The following is a 20040-nucleotide window of genomic DNA, read 5'->3' as shown; positions in this document are numbered from 1 at the left end:
ACAAATGAGGGAAAAAATACATGAAGATACAACTGTTAAACATGTGAAATGAAGTTTAGATGAGAAAAAAATATTCACCAAACTTAAAAAAAAATCAAAGTTAAAAAACTACCACTTGTGTCCCTGAAGCAAGTCACAATGGGAAAAAGACATGAGACCACAGTGAAACCTTTGCAAGCAGTATATGTGACACTGACACAAAGGTTATACGTCCTGAGTGGCAGCCAATTGCTTCGACTAGCAGGAATGCCTATAGTGCAGAATAAGAGTTTGTAAAGGTCAGATACCTGAGGCCCTCATATATCTCTGGAATGATTTTGAGTTTTGATAGAATTACATTATATAGTTATATATGTCTAAAAACCCACACTACAGTTCTGGGACTCTCAGTCTGCATAAAAACTGCCCTGAAGTTGAGGCCCCCTTTGGCTTGTTTTCAGCCAATATGTACTGAAAATGTAAGAAAATGAAAGTAAACAAATATTGATGTTGATGTTGATATCTCACATCACTGAACATATTATTTTCCTGTGGCTTTCTTCTGAGATCTAGATCTCTTTGTTTCCACTTAATTGTTTGAGCTAAAGCGCTATTGTGTATTTTCCCACCATGTCTTTTCCACTATTTTTATCCAATTGCTCAGAGTTTAAAACAAACGTAAATTCTGGAAGAAGAAAGGTAAATTCTCCTTTGATATACGCCTTAAATCAGATAAACAACACACTATGCTGGGGGCTTTGTGCTTCTACCTCGTTACGCTGCAGAACAGCATTTCATTGTGGTGAGGTTGGTTTGCTGTTTGCTTCTATGCACAGGAAACTCAACCACACAAAAGCAGAGTTGTGACATTTGTGGTATAAGGCATAAGAGTAATTAACACAAAAATGAAAGAATGGTTTTTGAGCACGATCTTAAAACATTCAAGTCCATTATATTTTTGACATTAAGTGTAATGAATCAAAGACCAAAACACATACAATTAGTGTTTAGTGATTAATATAAAGTATAGAACGAATGACAAATGAATGGTAGGATACTATTATAGAGATTCTTAAATGGAAACTGTGTTTTTAAAATATGATTCAAATACCAAAAGACAAGACATATTAGACTGCTGATGAGCAATAAATAGAAATGCATCACAACTAACAGTGTAAATGTAGCAATCTAATATTTTTGGAATGTTCGTTGTTAAGCCATGTTCCTAAGTGGTAGCTCCACTAACAACTTTTCTTTGAAATGATGATATAACCCATAGCAGCATGGCACTGTACCCTGGAGTCAGGAGCTCTTCCCAGTTCCAGGTAATGTCACAAATGTCAATAAAGGCATCAAGGTCTTGCTAGTCTAACATTTAAACACTGAGCACTTTAAATGAACACTCCATTTGTAGTACTAGGATTTTTTTCAATGCTGAATAATAAACCCTTATCTAATCTCATAATGAAGAGAGATTAAGATGCTGATTTTTTTTTTCAAGTACTGCATTTTAACATTTATATTCTAGCAATTATTTCTTTCTGCATTTATTTGACCATTTTGACTTGTGATCAAATCTGAATCAAAACCGACTCTAATTCAAACTCATATACCTACTAGTAAGATTCAGGAACAATGTCTCTCTCCAGTCTTCACCGTCAGCCTGTTGGTCGATGATGCCCTGTGTCCAGGGCTTTTTTCAGTCTCGAGACTGTCACCTTGAGGTCTTCATTTGGTTGGCTCCTGGTGTGTACAGGTACCTCCAGATGGCGTAGTAATGGGTGCCAGCTCCAAAGACCACGAAGAGGTGCCAGATGGCGTGAGCGAAAGGGATGAGCCCGTCACTTTTGAAGAAGACCGTCCCCAGGCAGTAGAACACTCCGCCCAAGGTCAGCTCAAACAGGCCATCTTTGTTATGCTGGAATACAACCGGGACAACACCCAATTTTTCGTTACACTATGACATCATAGTGTCATATGCATAGCTGACACCCTAACTACTACACAACAACCACAGCTCTGTTCTCCCACTCTGCTGACACTGATGGCCCAAAACTACACGGTCATAGAAAGAGTCTCACTGCTCACCTCTGGATAATTTCATACATAATAATAAAATAAGTACTTCTAAAGGGAGGATAATGTGCTGACATATATGAGAATGCTTTTGATTACTCTGTTCCTTTAAGTTAAGGAAGTGACAGAATGTTTCCAGTGTTGGTTGTACATTAGGTTGTGCACTACTTACACATTCTCAACTATGTAAATGATAATGTCTTTGTTACCTGATATACAGAAGCCATAGCTGGGGATGAGTAATTAGTCTTACATGCTTTCCACAACAACTAATGATTTTTGCTGGTTTTGCCAAATTTATTCCATCACTGTTGCCAAATGACTTTCTCACTTCTGTGTCATTGGAGAAATTTGGATGTCTGTTCAAATGCTGACTTCATCCAAGCATTTAAGAGTGGAGGCAGGACTGAAACCAGTATCTACCCTGGCTCTTCAGGACCAGGTCTCCCTGCCACTGATCCACAGTAGAAGTGCAACCTTAGGGATCTCACAGACTGTTCCTCTGTGCCCTAACATGCAAGGAGTTCCTCCAACTAACACCTGAAACCGAATACATAAGGCATCTTACCATAGAAAGGATGACTAAGGCAGGGAAGACAGCCATCGCTGTGTAGAATACCAGTTCTACAATCTTGTACCTGAGGGACGGCAGAGAAAACATCTTTAGAGCTTAATGCGAATTCTCTGTAAGCAGTTTCCTCTGTCCCCTGAGCTGGGCATTTTGTTAATGACAGTCTGAGGACTTCCGTTTCATTGCTCTAAACTGCCATTAAACCTCAATCACAATTACCGTGCAAGATAAGGCTATTTCAGGACTTTGTAATTGTCTCCATTTAAATTCAGACATGATTAAAAAAAATAAGCCCAAAAATACGTATTCTCTCAAGAGGAATTTAAATGAAGTCATTGTCAATAAGGTATCCACAAAAATTGCAGCTGTAGACATGACAGATGCAACTTCATTACAATGAGGCTGCACCATCTTTGCCAAAAAAACTAAAAAGTTTATATGCTGCAGTTTCCTCCCTCACCAGCAGATGGCTGTACAGTAATGTAAAAAAATAATAACAGCTCCAGTTTTATTAGGGCTCCCACATTCACAAACTACGCACAAGTGTAAGTTACCCTGATAAATGAAAATTACAGAATACAACCAATCAGCTGCATTTCAGCAGTTCACCTACATCAAAATATACAGTATTTCACATTTTTTAGTGTAGCGTCAAATGCCTGGATATAACATGTTTGCTAAAGAACTCAATAGATTGTTGCTGATGTATTTTGTTGTTAAATTAACAATGAATGACTACATCCTGTAAGGTCTGTTTGGCTCATAAAAACATCCTGAAGGATCTCCTGTGAGACCAGCCTCAGTCAGTAAACAACGACAAATTTAGAAGACAACTCCAAGCATCTTGAGATGCAGTTGACCTTGTTATGCGATATTTCGTTTCCTGTCATTATGTGTACACTGTGAACAGTCTCCAGGACGAAAAGCCATTAATGTGAGCATGGAGCTGCAGAAGACATTCAGAGGGGAGACAGAGAGAGAGGGAGAGAGAGAGAGAGAGAGAGAGAGAGAGAAAGAGAGAGAGAGCAGGAGAGCATCAGAGCATCAGAGAGAGACTGACACAAAGAGAGGGATTGAGAGAGAGAGAGAGAGAGAGAGAGATCTCACAGACAGACCACCCCTCTTCTGTCTGCTCAGGTTACTTGATCTGGACTTGAGAATAGGGATCATAGGGCCTATGAGTGTTCATTGGCACACACCTCTCGTGGAAGAAGAAGACATAGGCAGTGCCCACACAGGCCATGATCCACACCATCCAGCGCATGTGCCACGCCCACGGCCCCAGCTCTCGCAGGTTCAGCCTGGTGAATGAGGAGTGTAGAATCTTTAAATATAGGGACCTTATAAGTATTTACTCATCTCCTTTTTAAAGCCCATTTAAGACAATAAGCCAAAACACATTTACAAGACATAATAATTTTATGAGGTAATGTCAGAGTGACATGTTTAAATTTGTTACTGGATGGATTGCATAGATATGGACGTGAGATTTAAAATAATAAATATGCAAATGATGAAACAACTGCATAGCATTTTAAATAAGGACAATTATACCAGACTAAATTATAAAAATCTTATTTTGCTGCAATAGTAATGTCTCAGAGTAATTTCTCGTTCATAAAAGCAGCACACATAAAAACTTTAAAGGAAAGCATTACTAAGGCAAACTTGTGGGAAAAAGCTGATTGATATAAGGAGGATGAGTGGCAGAAAGTCAATGTGTTGAAGGGCTGATGGTATTCTGAGTGCCAGGAGGTTATGGTTGCAAATGCAGTCTGCACTCACCAGGGGGCGTAGGAGGCTGCAATGAAGAAGTAAATTGCTATTCTGTCACACATGTGAAAGCGCTGCTCCACTGTCCTGTCAGGACAAGAAATAAAGTCAGTGGTTAACACACTACCCCCAAAATGAGTTCTGCCCAATGCTTCCAGTGCTCTATGGTCCTGTTATCTGGCTCTTTGAAACCAAAGCAAGCCACTGAACTAATCAGACATTACCTGCATATTACATACTATCCTCCTTTGAGAAACCTACAGCCAGAAAATATTTACTAGACGACTGTGTTAGGCAGTGGAATTTGGCTCTTAACCACAAGGCTGCAGGTTCAGTTCCCATGTCAGACACTGCTGTCCTTGAGTGAGGTACTTTGTAAATTCCTTAGTGAATTTCTAGATACATAAATGATATGAAGAAAGGGTAAGCTATGCAAGTTGCGATTGCCCCCCCCCCCCCAAGTAAGTCTTGGACCCTCCCCAAAAGAGGTAAAAACAACAGTTCGGGGGGGGGGGGGTCGAAACATTTCTATATCCTTCTTACCTGTAATTGTAAATATTACAAAGTATGGTCCACTTTGCGGGTGTCTGAAATCGTATTACAAGATTCCTCCAGGCATGAATATGGGAAATTTATTGTAATATTTACAATTACAGGTTTTTACATTGTTTTTACCTCGATCCCCCCCCTGTAATTCAAACCCTGTGAGTAAGTAAATGAACTCTTTTTTTTTCCCTTAGGGAATCAGACCCATGTTTGATCAGCTCAGTTTTGTATCCATTCTTACACAGCATCTGCCTTCACATGCCTTCCAATATCATTACTATGTTTGCCAACAGAGTGTGGTTACAAAATATATCTCAGCAAATTATTTGCAAAGTCTAGACACAACAGACATCATGCAGAACATTTTTAGCTGGAAAGAAACATGCAATAACAAGCCCAGACCTGTCAGTGATACCATCACCAAGAGAACTTGCTGGGGCAAAAACGACTTGCGGCATGCACTGGTTAAAGCCCTCAGAGTTAGAGAACATTATGGGGCACCTGCGGTGTTTGTAGGAAAAAACACATCCTGGGGAAAGTGTTTTGTTTGCACGTGAAAGGCAAACTTCAGATTTTGTATAGAGTCCAATTAGATATTTGTGTCTGATACCTGCAAACTGCCGATAATATTTAGTCAACATTCTCACTTGTCCTTTCAATAAAGAGCTTGACTGATAGGAACACGTCAAGGCTCATTCACACTGTGTGGGTCCCGAGTGCCAGTTTTAGCTGTGTGGGTGTCAGACGGCTAACAGCTATGCTCTGTTTAAACCCAGTGAGGTAGAGAAAGACAGACAGGGACGTTTATTCCAGTTTCTATTACCACAAATTGATGATGGTCTAGAGCTATGTTCCACACATAAGTATATTTATTTGCTGTTGTTGTTGCTTGTCAGGAAATATGGCATCCTGTTTGACATTTTGTCAAGAGACTGATGTTTAGTATGGTATAAAGTGTGATTAGTGTGGTATAACGCACTATAAAGACATTGTGCATAATACACAATAAAATTAACAAATAAAAAATGATAGATCTCTGATTCAGGTTCAGATTCCAAGCCCCTAACCAATATATCCTTAACGTTGAGTTCAGAAGTCAGGCAAGACTTAATGTTAGCATCATTTCAGTAACATCAAATGAATAATGTTTTATAAGGCTTGAATAAACTGAACATTTTTTAAATTGGGGACTATGATCGCAATAAATAGAGGCATCAGTCTAATCACAATACATTTTGTTCTCAACTCTGAGTTATTGCTTGCAGGCAAGTGTTGCACAGTTTATTCTTGCACAGAAGCATGTGTTTGATGGCTGAAGTTAAATAAATGCACAACTGTAATGGTTTCTTGATCCAAGTTTTGGATTACAGGTCACACAGGTGTGAATGCCTGCCGCTGCTAATAGAAACAAAGCATTGAAATAGAAATGGCAATCTTGTAAGTTATTTTTGTTGTAATTCTTTTTTAAATGCTTCTCAACTAATAATACAATAATACCAATTAAAATCAAAGTTACATCTCTACACTCTGTTAACACCACACTTTCCACCAAATGACACAACAGACTGCGACAGTATAGCCCTGTAAGTAAAAGTAATTCTAAGAAATTGTTTGCTTAATATTTTAATGCCTTTGTACCTTAAAAATGTAATTGATTATACTGTGACTGATGATCCTACAAGATGACTGGTATCCTGGTCATAGACATTTGTTTGTTAGAATCTGAATAATATGCTTGATAAGAGGAAACATCCATGAGCATTCACTTTCCAACATCATACGTGACAGTATGCCATATAGACAAAGCCAGAAACATACTCATCCTCAGTGTTGATTAAACAGTGAGTGAAACAGAAGAATTGATTCCACTCTATGCAAAGGCACACATTTTGGATCGCAGCTGTGTTTAACCATATTACTGCAAGTAACGCCACTTGATCTAATCCCATAAATGTTTACAGACTTGTAAACCATCCATTATAAATCTGCATCCCACACAGGAAGTTTCCTCATCGCTTACTGGAAGACATTTACATGCCACCCACACAGGAGTCCACCTGATGGGGGAAAGCTTTAGCCTTAATTGCATTATGTATTCTAATGATATTACGGCAGTGAGGGTGGCCTTCAGGGCCTGGCTCTTATATGATGACAGCAAGCAGGCCTTCTATTCATGGCCAGGTGCCAGACAGGGATTCACAATCCATAACAAACAAATCCCTCAAAATGAGAGGAAGTGTGTACAGGGCTGTCACTTCTAAGAATCTTCACAAGCAAATTAATGTCCTGTCTAACTCTGACTGATTTGACCACACAGTGACCCTGCACAGCCTTTATAGTAGTTAGACACATCAGCACAAAACCCAATTACATGACTTTTAAAAGGTGCCTTGGATTTTTAAAATGGATTACTTGAAGTCCATGCAAAGTGTCTGGGTAGATGTAAAAATGAACTGCAGTTAAGTACTTACATCTGGTACATCTACCTAACCACTTTCCCTTTGTTCGTTTTTTTTATTTGAAGAGAATATTTGATTAATTTAGAGCACTAGTCAGATGTAGGCTGATATTTAAATAATAATTATGGAAAAACTGTGGATCAGCCCTTGGCTCAGCTGAACACAGTCTTCTTGTGACACTAGCCTGATGGGCCATGGAGAGTTAAAAAAATCCATTTTGGGTTGCTGGTCTAAACCTCATGCCTTTTTAGAATACATACCTGAGATGGCTCTTCTTCCAGGAAACAGTATGGAATACAGTGGACATAGTGAAAAGGCCAGACAAGCCCAAGCCATAGATCCATGCTGTGATGGTCTCCCATTGGTCATCAGACAGGAAGTATAAGAGAACGCTGCCCAGGATGCTGGGAATTATCCAGAGCTGGCAAAAGGCATAAAAATTGTTAACAATCTCAGCTGAACTAAAACTCCAATAAAAGATTTATTTTTGGCCAAATAGATTGAATTCTATGGTCAGAGCTGTTCAACCTGTTCAACCTGTCCTGGAGAGTATCAGTGACTTTAAACTTTCGTCACGATCAAAAGCTTAACCACCTGATTCAGCTTACCTTTGTCATGAATGAACCAATCTAGCTTTACTCCCGTGCTGTCAAAGTATCAGTATTTCACAGAGAGCTGGGAAACATCAATTGCGCAGATAACATTAATCACAAGCCTCCTCTTTGATGACTGGCTCCCCTGAGGAGAGATCAATCCTCTGTGAAAGAACTGGGACAATCACTATGCATTTTGACAGGAAAGAAATAGTCTGACGAGGATAGTGGAAGCCTGTGGTCCAGATTAAAACTGAAGCCCTGCATCTCACTATGTCTCCATCTGTCACTCCCTCTGTCTGATCCAATCTTTATGTGTCACACAATCCCGGTGCCCCAGCTTTACTGATCTTTCCCACTCCAACTGCCAGCAGCTGGTAACTAAATGATGTATGAACACCAAATGAGCCACAAGGCAGATTTCATATCTCTGTTGTGCACTTATGTCATCACAGACAGTTATGCGCATATAAGTACAGCTAGTAGAATTATCCACATTTTTTGGTACATTTCTGACCTACAGCATGTAAAATCCTGAGGTGTGCCGAAGGGCTTGTTGTTTCATGACATGGGTCTTTTCTTAATTAGTACAAAGCCCAGAGGAGGCTTGGTTTACAGCCATGCAGTGATCAGTGCTTCCATCCTGCTGTTAAACTGGGCATGCCAGATGTGCTTCCATAACATGCCGGATTAGTCTTGGACAGAGTGTTACCTGACCTGCAGTGACACGCTTATTAATGAAACGCTACCAAAAAAAAAAAAAAAAAAAAAGCAGGCAGAGCTAAATATTAAGAAAAAAGGAATTAGGAAAAAAAACAGAACCACACCTGTCTGCCTTCCTTCTATTCTCAAATGATTCATTTCAGAGAAAGTGGTCTTCTGCAGTTTATAGGAAGCTATAAAGAAGCTATCTGGATAGATTAGACCGAGACTAGTAGGCCTTCACACCTACCTCAATACCCCCACCCCAATCATCTCAGGCCAACCTCCTGCTACCTGTTCCGATGCCCCCCCATCTCACCATTTGTCTGTGTTTCTGCTACTGAAACAGCTATCCATTTTTGTTTCCTATCATTATGTAGTTTGGTGTCTGGCCTTATGGTGCCCACAGAATTTGGTCAGAGTTTGTACCATGATGTCTCAGTACCTTAAGAGCAGTGATACCAAGTGACAAAATGACAGGCTTGCCATCGTCCCACTCACCGCGTGTGTGGCGCAGTTGGCTGCGTGCTCATACTCTGTGGGTTGGTATCGCCTGTTGGAAGGAACTCTTTTATTCATGAACCTAAAAGATTATGAAAAATAATCTTTGTTAGGCATATATTTGATTGTACTCCAGGTTTTCCAAGACAGGCAAATATTTTATATTGGACACCTCTTTAGGGGAAGTGAGCCACGCAAAGTACGTCCACGTCCACTTTGAATGGGCATTCATTTGAATGTCAAATTTTGTAAACCTTTATTTAAAACAGGAATGCTGGGTTGTAAGTGAATAAAATTCCTTTGTGTTCATTCAGGTGGTTGCCTTTGGTTTGATAAGGAAACCTTCAAAAACTCACAAACAGTTAGCCATGTATGTAAATAAATGTAAAGAATGGTATGTGCTGGAGATTTTAACAACAGAGCATGCATAAAAATATTGTAGGAATCATTTGCTTTGCTTTGCTATAAATCTCATTGCATTCATTGACCTTTCATTGATCTACTGTAATCAGAGGGACAGGTACACCTGAAAATACCACATCACTTGGGTGTCTTGTCAGCTTGCTCCAGGCCATGACATACTCCCATCCTTTCCTTTCTTCTCTTTTTGTCTATTAAATCCTTCTTTTCCCATTATATTAAACCTCAAGTAGTGGATAGCAAACCATTTCTTAGCCAATATACACAGGCTTCCTGCCAGAACTACTGGAAAGAAAACCTGTATGCAAAATTGGGGACTGAAAATCAGTTAGTAAAATACCTACACAAGATGCCAGCATTGATCAGGCTGTTGGACTGAACAGGGCAATTCTTTACAGGTTGAGCTTGTTATAGACATATGTGCTGATATATGCATATACATATACTGTATACTTAGAATATTCAGTCAACTACTTACACTTGCAAATGGGTGGGACTTTTGTAATATTATGGATTTAGCTGGACTATGCACATTTAAGGACAAAGTAAAGACAGTGGGATTAAAACAGACCACCTGCATAATATGCATTTACAAGGAGTTCACAGTATTACTCTTTCATAAGGACTGAAGCTGCTATGGTAATTGAGGTGAGAACTACACTGAAACCCATTCCATAGGGAATTTTGTTTGTTATGTTAAAACAAAATGGGATCTTTAAGAATTTAAGAGCATTTCATATATTTACTATGAGCTTGTGAAAGCCCTTTTACAAGGTAACTCAAGTAAGTCATTCTAATCCATATCACGTTATTGCATTTTGCTGTGTTGTATGGTTGCTTGGTAGCAGCTAGTAACCATGACCTAATCCAGCATGGAATCTCGGGTCTTTCATGCAATGTACAAGAGATTCAGTGATGATGTCACTGTAGCCATGCCAACAGGATGCTGGGGGATTTATTTATTTTTTTTGTATTTTACACTAAAACGACCATTTTTCTGTACAATTTCACTGTTACTCTGTTGTGTCAGGCCATAAAGTAAACATATCCTACAGAAATACATATAAGAGCTGGCATTGTGAAGTCACATTTGTACTGTACATGCACTTGCTGATTTATACTTCATTTTATTGTGCAGCTACGGCTGAAGCTTTCTACTTTACCCTGTGACACACTTTAATCAACAGCAAATCTGGACCTCTCATCCCATAAATCCAAGCTTACATAAAAGGGCTGCATATCTGGGTCTGTTATAAAAGACAGCTCTGTAATCTCTTTCTTGTCTTTTTCCACGTTGTGTTACTGTCCAATGTCCAATGCTTTTTGCTAGTCATGAAATAAGTGTTAACAAGACTGGTATTTTCAACCTCATTCTAAATTGCCTTAAATAGCTGAAGTAAGTGCAAATTAAACTTGTGTATTTTTTTCCTTTTTTTGATTCTTAAATGATACCCAAGAGTATATCTGTAGTTGCATTTCATTGTAAATTTTGACATTCTAGTTAGTCACGATACTTCTACAGATGTTCTTCCATGCACAGCCTCATGACAAGAGCAGTTTATTTTTATTTGCTGTGGAACATATCCTCAAGTTTTTATTGTATCCTCATCATATAGCTCAGGATAAAAATGTAGTTAAGCTTGTCCTATGGGGCAAAACACACAGATGCCAAAAAAGAGAAAAAATGAGCAACTTTGGCTTGAAGGGCGAAATGTCTACACCAACACTTCCTCCCTCCTTGCAGATAGTACATTTTTAGTGTTAAAATATTTCACTTTTCTTGGCATTTCAAAGGGGATTCAACTTTAAAATGTTCTCAATTTGACAAAGTGGGCCATTTTGACCATTCTTGAATTACATACACAGAGCTGTATTGTCTGTGGTGATGTTCAAAGAATAGCCAGACTGAGTTCAAAATGACTCTTACCAGGATAAAAATAGACACAGAAGAAGATGGTCCAGGTGCAGTGTAAGCCATCTGTATGATACTTAAATCTGCTAATTAAACATGGTAATAAAGCCAAAGGAATTCATGCAGAAGACTGAGTTTAACCAAGTGAATAAACCCAGAGGGGCATGTTAATTGTTAGTGTTATTTTCTTATATTGCTAATATTGTGCAGTTATACGGTTTTAACAATAGAAGAAAGGCTGAAATAACATACTGTGTGGGAAGTGCACATCGCTGAAAATGAACACTAGAATGTCCTGCACCAATGCATTTGGCCAACTGTTCAGTTGTACAAAAAGTCTTTGACCTTTTAATAACAATGCTGAGATCTCTGCAGACCCCATTAGGCATTTTTATAACAAGAAGACCTAGACTAAATATGTATGACATTTTCTATTCCACCCAGACCCAAGCTTTCTCTGAACTAACAATTGCACATGGTTTGTTCAATGCCACACAAATCTCTACTTCATCGCAAGGTAATACAAGGTAATAAAATGAATGTTTGCGTTCATTAGTTACAGACTCATGGTTCAGCGTAATCCCTCATGCTTAAAATTCACGCTGCATCCTGGACCAACAGCAAACTTTAAAAGCATGTCTATAACTCTTACTATTTCTGAGGTGGATTGACCAAATCAATAATATGAGAATGATTTCAAAAGAAGGCAATTCAGCAAGGATAAGGAGGACGGGCTGAGACCGGAAATCTTTGGCCTTACTTTAAATGGGAACTAAAAATATCAAGCTTACAACAATGTTATTACTGTAAGGGCCATCTGCATGCAATAGAAAGAAAACAGCAGACCCCTCACAAAGGCCAGGGCTCACTTCAGTACAGTATGAGATTATCCAGCTGTACCTTCATTAACCCTCTCTGCCTGGCAGCTCACTGCCTTGAGGTGACTGCATGCACGCAGCTCCACATCCCCTTAGATGAACCCTGTTTCATCACTGACAGCAGTTCAGGTTCAGGTTTCTGTACGCAGCTTGACCTGACAACACCCTGTGCCAGCTGCAGGGTGAATTTACTAAAGTGCCTCTGTCAGTTTTAAAGAGGCAACACCTCACCTTCTGGGGGGTACCTCTCTCTCTGACCCCTGCAGCCACATTCGTATTTGAGAAATCTGTTGCTTTGCCTCATAGTCTCGGCACCTCCCTTTCCTTTGCCAGTTTGACTAAGAAATGATCCTTTTAGTGATTTTTTTCCCTAGAGAAGAAAGCCCCTGAGGGCCCCCTCGGGCCAGCAGAGCCTTTTTTGGCTCTGCACCCCTGCCCCTTCATGCTCTGTGAACAGCAGCGTGGATTTCAGGTTAATGATAATGAATCTTCTTTACAGAAGAGGAGACAAATGTATAATGCTTGAATTAATCAAACACGATGGAGAAATTATGGTTGCAGGCCAAAGCAATGCATCCATTAAATGAGGAATACTGTCATAAGACAAAAAGAACGATGTATTGTGCTGCCTCAAAGTGTATTTCAAGAGAGGTGGTCTGGATACCTCAACGTTTTTCATTTACATTTCAACAAACACGTTACTGACAGACAAGATATGTGACTGCTTATAAGCATTGCTGTTTAAAAAGCACTGAGCCGATTACATGAAAGCAGAGACCAGGGCAGAGCCTTTCTCCAGCTCTTGCCACCTTGTGTGGGCACAGTTCATTTGCATCTGGATATTGGATTTGTTTTGTAAGATGATTTCTAATCTGATGGCCGTAGTGCTCTGGCAGGACATTTGTATATGCAGTTTTAAAAAGCTAAGTCCCATGACAGGCACCCATCTACGGCAGAGTAAGTGTTTAGTTGACTGTACAATACACTTTTGTGTACTTTTTCATCATCAAGTGACTTGCAGGGAATTTGGTACAAGTACCAGCTGAGCACTTTCCCTAGGGTCAATTTTCTTTATTCACCTATTGAAATTAAACTTCTGCAGTAATCCTTTGGAAGTATGGCAGTTTGGTTCAGCCAACCTATACTGGATTGCACAAGCTAAGTACGCAAAACTGTTGTTTGTTGTCAGTCAGTGTCTCCCTGTTTTTGCCTGAAAATGTCAATAACATGCTGCTGGTGTGAAGCTTGGTCTCCTGTTGTCTCTGTGACATGATTCTCTGGTGCAGAATAATCAGGATGTTTGCGGCCTGTAGTGTTTCACTTATTAATACACATTAGTAACACAATTCATAACAAAGCTTTTTGATATCTTAATTAATGTGCTTGGAATAACAGACTTTTTTGTGCTGCTCACAAATGTAGTGAAACTGATATCAAGTGATATAAAATGTATAATCTTCATTAATATTATAATTATAAGTGGTAATTGGCAGTAGTAATAGTCAAAAGCACTGTAGTTATGTTTTCCAGACTAATGAAGTTAATGCATAAATAAGGACTTGGATATAATTTCAGTTGTCAAACCATTTAAATAATCTATTAAAATGAATTAAATTAATCTTGCAGTTACAAAGTATGTATAGCAATTAACTGTCATTTTCAAAATTCATTTTAATTGTCACAAATTGCCATCACAATTTTAATCAGCCAAAGTATTACATTTTAACGCTGCTTGTTTCAGAATAACCAAAAAAATTCAGACAGATATGAACAGATGCTTGTGTTTAGAATTAATTTGATAAAATATGTTTCTGATGCAAGTTGTTTATTGATAAGACTTTAGGTCACTAGATGCTTTTCAATTCATCAAGCAAAATGTTTCTGTAATGAAACAAAATATGAAGTCATCCAGCCTTATACTTTTCATAGCAAATAAAATTAAGTCATTTTCTAATCTGTTTTATACAATTACAGTTTCTAATTGGACCTAATGTAAACTACTGCAAATTCAAGAATAATAGTGTGCACTGAGATATAATATTTGGAATATGTTTATAGCAAAAAAAAAAAAATCACCCAAATACTAAAAAGAGTGAGAGGATTCATTTTAATGCCTTATATAAAAATCTTCATCATAACAAAAAACAGTAATCTTTATATTTTTGCATTCATAAAATAAAATACTCACAGCACTACCTGCAGCATAATGGTCAAGCTGCTCATGTTTATGTTACTTTAATAACAGCTCTATACACATACCAACAATTTATTAACAAAGGAGCTTATGAGATTAATATTTTATTTTGCTTTGTTTTGTTTCCTTATTGCCACTGCTGTTGCATCATGGTTGTAAATCCAACGTAACTACATAGGCAGCTTTCTCTCTGTAAAATAAATGAAAAGTTAAGGCTAAACACCAGTTTTCTGTACACATATATTTGCTTACCTCTAGCCATATGAACACTGTTAGTTAAATGGTGAGGGAATAAACTGCCAAACAGCAGAGATACAACAGGCAACTACTGGGAACCTTGCAACCATGCTTTGTTTGTCTCCTTTCCCATGATGCAATGGGTCACCCTCTTCAAGAGGTCCTAACCACTGTTAATTACAGTTTGCTTATCACACAACACAGTGGCCAGACTTCCCTATCCAGTTCAGCAGGGACTCTGATCACGGCGCAAAGTCACAGTGACACCTCACCCACGCTCCTCAATCAAGTTCAGACTGGCCCAAAGAGGGATACAATCCCTAATGTGAATCAACCAACGGCCATTTAGGAAAATAAGAACTGATATATTCATTTCCCAAGAATACAAATAATGTTGTCATCTGTACTTTCCGAACTACTCCGTGGCAGTGGGCCCATTTACCACACACAATCCATGTAACACCAGTAATGACAGAAACATGAAAAAAGTAGTTTAGTTACTGCCCAGTTGTGAAAGTACTAGAATAGAATCACTAGTACTTGAATCATTGACTTCAGCCCCTTTCTTCTGAAAAACTTGTTCCAGTATCTCTATTAGTCTTAAGCTGTAAGGAATGAAAAGCAGAGTGAATAGCCTTAAGGAAATGTGAGGAGAAAAAACACTGGTCCTGTGATCACTGACAGCCGGTCTTTCAAGCAGCTTAATTTCATCTCTAAATCCCCAGAATATGGGAGGAAGGCAATGGCGTCCCATTTCTCATTGTGTGACACCAAAGCCGATCACCCCATGGCTCTAAATGAGTTAACTGTTCAATGGGGAAATAAGTGACGAAGGAAACTCTATATCTTAAGAGGCCTTACTGCCTGATTTGAGACCATAAAGAAAAAAAAATGAAATGTGTTAATAAAAATAACACATCATTAAATAATCCATGAAAAAAAATAATGAATGTTTTATAATAAAATATAGTGTGCATTTTTGTACACTGCCCAGCTATCCCTTTGCACAAAGGTAACGTCCCTTGAAAAAAACAAAACCTAAGGAATATATACCTACTTAAAGTACATGTAAAAATGTATATATAGTTGACAGCGTAGGTATTTCATGCATATATTCTGAAGAATACATAGTAAACTCCATATCCACAAATTGGTTTTTCCACCACATATATTGAAATGTGTTACTTTTTGATGAGTGTGGTATCAACATTAAAGGTTATGCTCCCTAAGCATTTGAAATGAGCATGAATAGCTTTATCAATGCTCTATCTAGACTTCATCTTTATTATCTAACAAATTGCATATTTGTTCAAAACCAGTCCCTGACAGAATCAAGAAGATGTTATATGCTTCTCAGCCAGCTAACTCAGAACAAAAAGGATATCAGCAATGTATCTGTTCCCTGAGGAAACAAGTTCATCCTGCCCCCACAAAGCTTACCCCTGTGACTGGATATCAGGAATTAAGTTTACATTATGGTTCCCTGTATGATATCAATTAGTGAGACTGTTATCAGGAGCCATATTTAGTGTCTTTAATAATGTCTTTCTGAAGATTTTGCCATAACTCCACACTTTCCTCTGTCAGTCTTTACTGCCTCTACAAGGAGTTCTCCCCACTACTGCTTCATTCCACCCACCCCCTACAGTTCTTTGTCCTTAACTCTGAGTAAACACTTTCTAGCAAGTATGACATTTTTCACATTCCTACTCTATATTGTCGATTAACTTTAGTGACCTCCAAACTTGTGTTGATCTGTAACTAAACACAGAAATGTAATGCCCATCTTCATACCAGATTCAAAGTTAAGGGCAGAGTGCCACACCAGTTAGACAAAACACCACCTTTAAATTAATAACCCCTCAAGACACACACACCCCAATCACAACCATTCAGTGGTAATACAAGATGATGCACCTTTGCATTTTATAACACCTTTCAACTTGCCCCAGGAGTACAGTCATGCAGCAGTAACTTGTAGCTTTAGAACTGCAGCTGGCAAAAGATTCTGGCATGTAAAGCAATACCTTCAGCATGGACCCCTGCACTGCAGCCTTTCAAGTTCACTGCTATCCACTTATCTCAATACACCAGTGTAAGGCATGCAGAGATGTGTGACACAGATGCAACATGCTGTGTGTTTCTGTGCCTTGGTGTGTGCGCTGCCACAGAAGAAGCAGTACACGCATAGTCATTCCATGGTCCTTGTATGGTCACACATTCGTTTCTGATGATATACAAATGTGTCCTGCCAAATAATAGCGTATGCACATTATCATAAAAACTAAATATTTTCTAACCTAGATAAATTGACTGACTTCAGGACAAGTTCTCAGCACCGCATAAGGACACAAGTCTAGCAAGCTTGTTATCAAGTTAGTTGGCATCACATAAAAAAGAAACGCAAGTTTGTTAGATGAAAGTGCCATAATCAAGAAGGTGGAAACTTACATTATAGTTACCTTTCTAGTTTTACCTTATAGTCTCCAGAATAACGGAATAACTACTGTATTTGAAACACGTCCACTTCACGCGTTGTTTCCATGTCAACTTAATGACGAAGTTTAAATCTAGTTGCCACAGCTTTTCCCAACATCAAGCAAAAAATTCGTGGGCAGGTTAAATGCTTACCACTACAAAATTTGACACATTCCGATCAACACTGTGTGTGTCTACCTGGTGACAACATTGTGCTGTAGCCTATGAAGCGCGGCAGTGCTCTTTTCGTCAACAAAATTTTATGCAAAAAGGTCACATCTGTTCAGATCATATTCATACCGCATATAATATTACCTTCCATATTTGGTCCTCTTGAAGTCCATATTGTTGACGGCATTCAAACATTTTACCACATCGGCTTCTCCCCCCCACTTGTTATGGTTCCCAACTCCGGATGTTCCCGCGGACAATAAGTACAAGAGGTGATACTCAGGGAAACTTCCACTGTGATCGTCACATGCAGCGTTGGTTAAAAACATGAAAACAAACAAACAAAAAAAAAAAACAGTACCGAGCAGCGTGTGTTGTTAATCCTCTATCCGTGACCTTCCCGAATAGAGCAAGACAGTCATTGCTGTTTTAAATCGCTCGTCTATCGTCGGACTGAGCGACGGAGAAAATGGTCTTTAAACGCAAGCCTTTAAAGCCAAAGATCGGAAACACCTCCTCGTCCGAAGAGCTGCCGCTGACAACTGCGCGCAACAAACGGATTTTCTACAGTGCACAGCACGTGCGGGGAAATTGAAACATGCACTCTAGAACATAAATGGATAGATGGAACATCACTGTAACTTCATCGATTTTCTTTCCTTGAATCATACCAACTTAAAATTGATTGTTGATTGAGATTGATGGCCGACAGCGTTATTTGCGTTTATTCACAATTCCCCCATCCGTTGACGATAAATCAAATTAAATAACATGTTAAAGTAGAAATACCAGTTACTGCACAACAAAGCAGCCTCTTTCCTCAGGAAGGTCAAGAAATGCAATTACAGTAACAAGAAAGGAATTGCACATACTTCACCAGATTCATAAGAGTGTGGCTAATTGCCATACGTAGTGGAGCCTGGACTTAAACAATGGGAAGAATTCCTATACTGTCTGTTCTAACTATGCCTTTTAATTCTATCCAGTTCTGTGTGATTCAGAGTAGTTAAGAATGGCCAACTTCAGGTGTTAGACGATGGCTTGTAACGTCAGTGAAGCTTTAGATCCGGAACTCTGACTGGCGAAATCTTTCTCCGGGGATGATCGTCTTTCAGTGATTAGAAGAGACTACTGTGCACAGACCAAAACCCCTCGGTATGCTAGGAAGTGCAATAAAAGTGCGTACAGCTCATGTAGGCTAGTCACTGCGGTCAGTCCGAAGTGATCATCCATAGTTGTAGGGGTAGCTAAATTCGTGACGCACAGTACTGTCATTTCACAGGACAAAGAAAGTACCTTGTGTTTCAAGACCTTAACGTAGCCTGGACAAATATACAATTATTTACCATAAATGCAAGGTCAGGTATGGTCGTGATCATGTAGTCAGCTTGCAAGCCATCCGCGTATCTGTGGTCTCCAGCTGCAGAAATGACAAGATTGAAACAGAAGTTTTCATTAGTAGCAAAGTTGCTTACCGAACATCGGCTGTATATAGCTAATTGCAAATGGGGAAATGGCCAAATCCAATATTTGCTGTCAACGCTAATTGTTACAACTAAAACACTTTGTTGTCATATTTTCAGCTAGACCTTGACAAACCAAAATCTCATGTTTATCACGTTGAAGACGGCCATGCAATTCTTTACCCTGTTCCTTAAAATGGTAGATATGTAATTTTATGAATTCTTTAAATAAATATAAAAATAAAAAAATGTCTTTGTAGCAGAATGTTGCCTAAGCATTACAAAGTGAATTAATGTCACAGTAGACCAATTTTTAGTTAATTAGTCAGTTAATTAGTCAATAACTATAACAGTTAATGTTCTTGTTAATGTCATGGATTGTTGATGGTTCCATTCAGACATAGATATCCTATATGGTAAAGTGAAGGCAATGTGATGTCAGATGAAGGTAGTGGTGTAAGACAGCTTTCTGAGTTTTGCTCCAACCCAAGTCTTAGTTCATTTAGAGCCACAGAGTATTGATCTCTAGGAGCAAATGTCAGTTCTCTAAAACTGTATCTCTTCACCTTGGCCCTATAAGAACACACTGTATGATGTTTTCCATTCTGACTGTACCCTTCATTACTGTTGTTTGACTCAGCTGTTACTTTAATTTAATTTATTGATCTGGGTATGACATCACTTGACAGATATCTACTGGTAGTGCTTTGCAAAAGACAGGTGTTTGTGTTGACAAAGTGATACTAAATCAGACATTTCTTCAACTAATTTCTGTTCCTTCATACCCCTTAAATAAATTGGTAAAATGACTATTGAACTTAACAGGGTAAGATAAATTTGTTAGTAACTTAATTGGTTTAGGTCTTAGGATCTTTACTTGAGTGCACTGCCACAAATGCTCACAAGCTAATTAGAGCTCTGGTCTCATCTTCAGCTTTCATGAAACCACCATAAGACAAACATTGCTAATAATTATGCTCTGCTTACCCTAGTACTCTGCTTGGGGTCAACAGCAACTTCTTTGCTTCTGCTTCTCTCTTCCTCATCTGTGCCTTTGTTGTAACATTACAAAGTAGGATGGGCATTA

The 20040-nt window shown here is 38.7% G+C and overlaps 1 pseudogene; it reads right to left on the bottom strand.

Moving 5' to 3' along the window:
• Window positions 1-1526: 1526 nt before the first annotated feature.
• LOC118794873 lies at window positions 1527-17349 on the bottom strand (annotated as a pseudogene).
• Window positions 17350-20040: the final 2691 nt, after the last annotated feature.

The sequence above is a fragment of the Megalops cyprinoides genome, chromosome 19 (genome assembly GCF_013368585.1).
Source record: "Megalops cyprinoides isolate fMegCyp1 chromosome 19, fMegCyp1.pri, whole genome shotgun sequence".
Taxonomy (NCBI): Eukaryota; Metazoa; Chordata; class Actinopteri; order Elopiformes; family Megalopidae; genus Megalops; species Megalops cyprinoides.
This window is presented reverse-complemented; position numbering and strand designations above follow the sequence as displayed.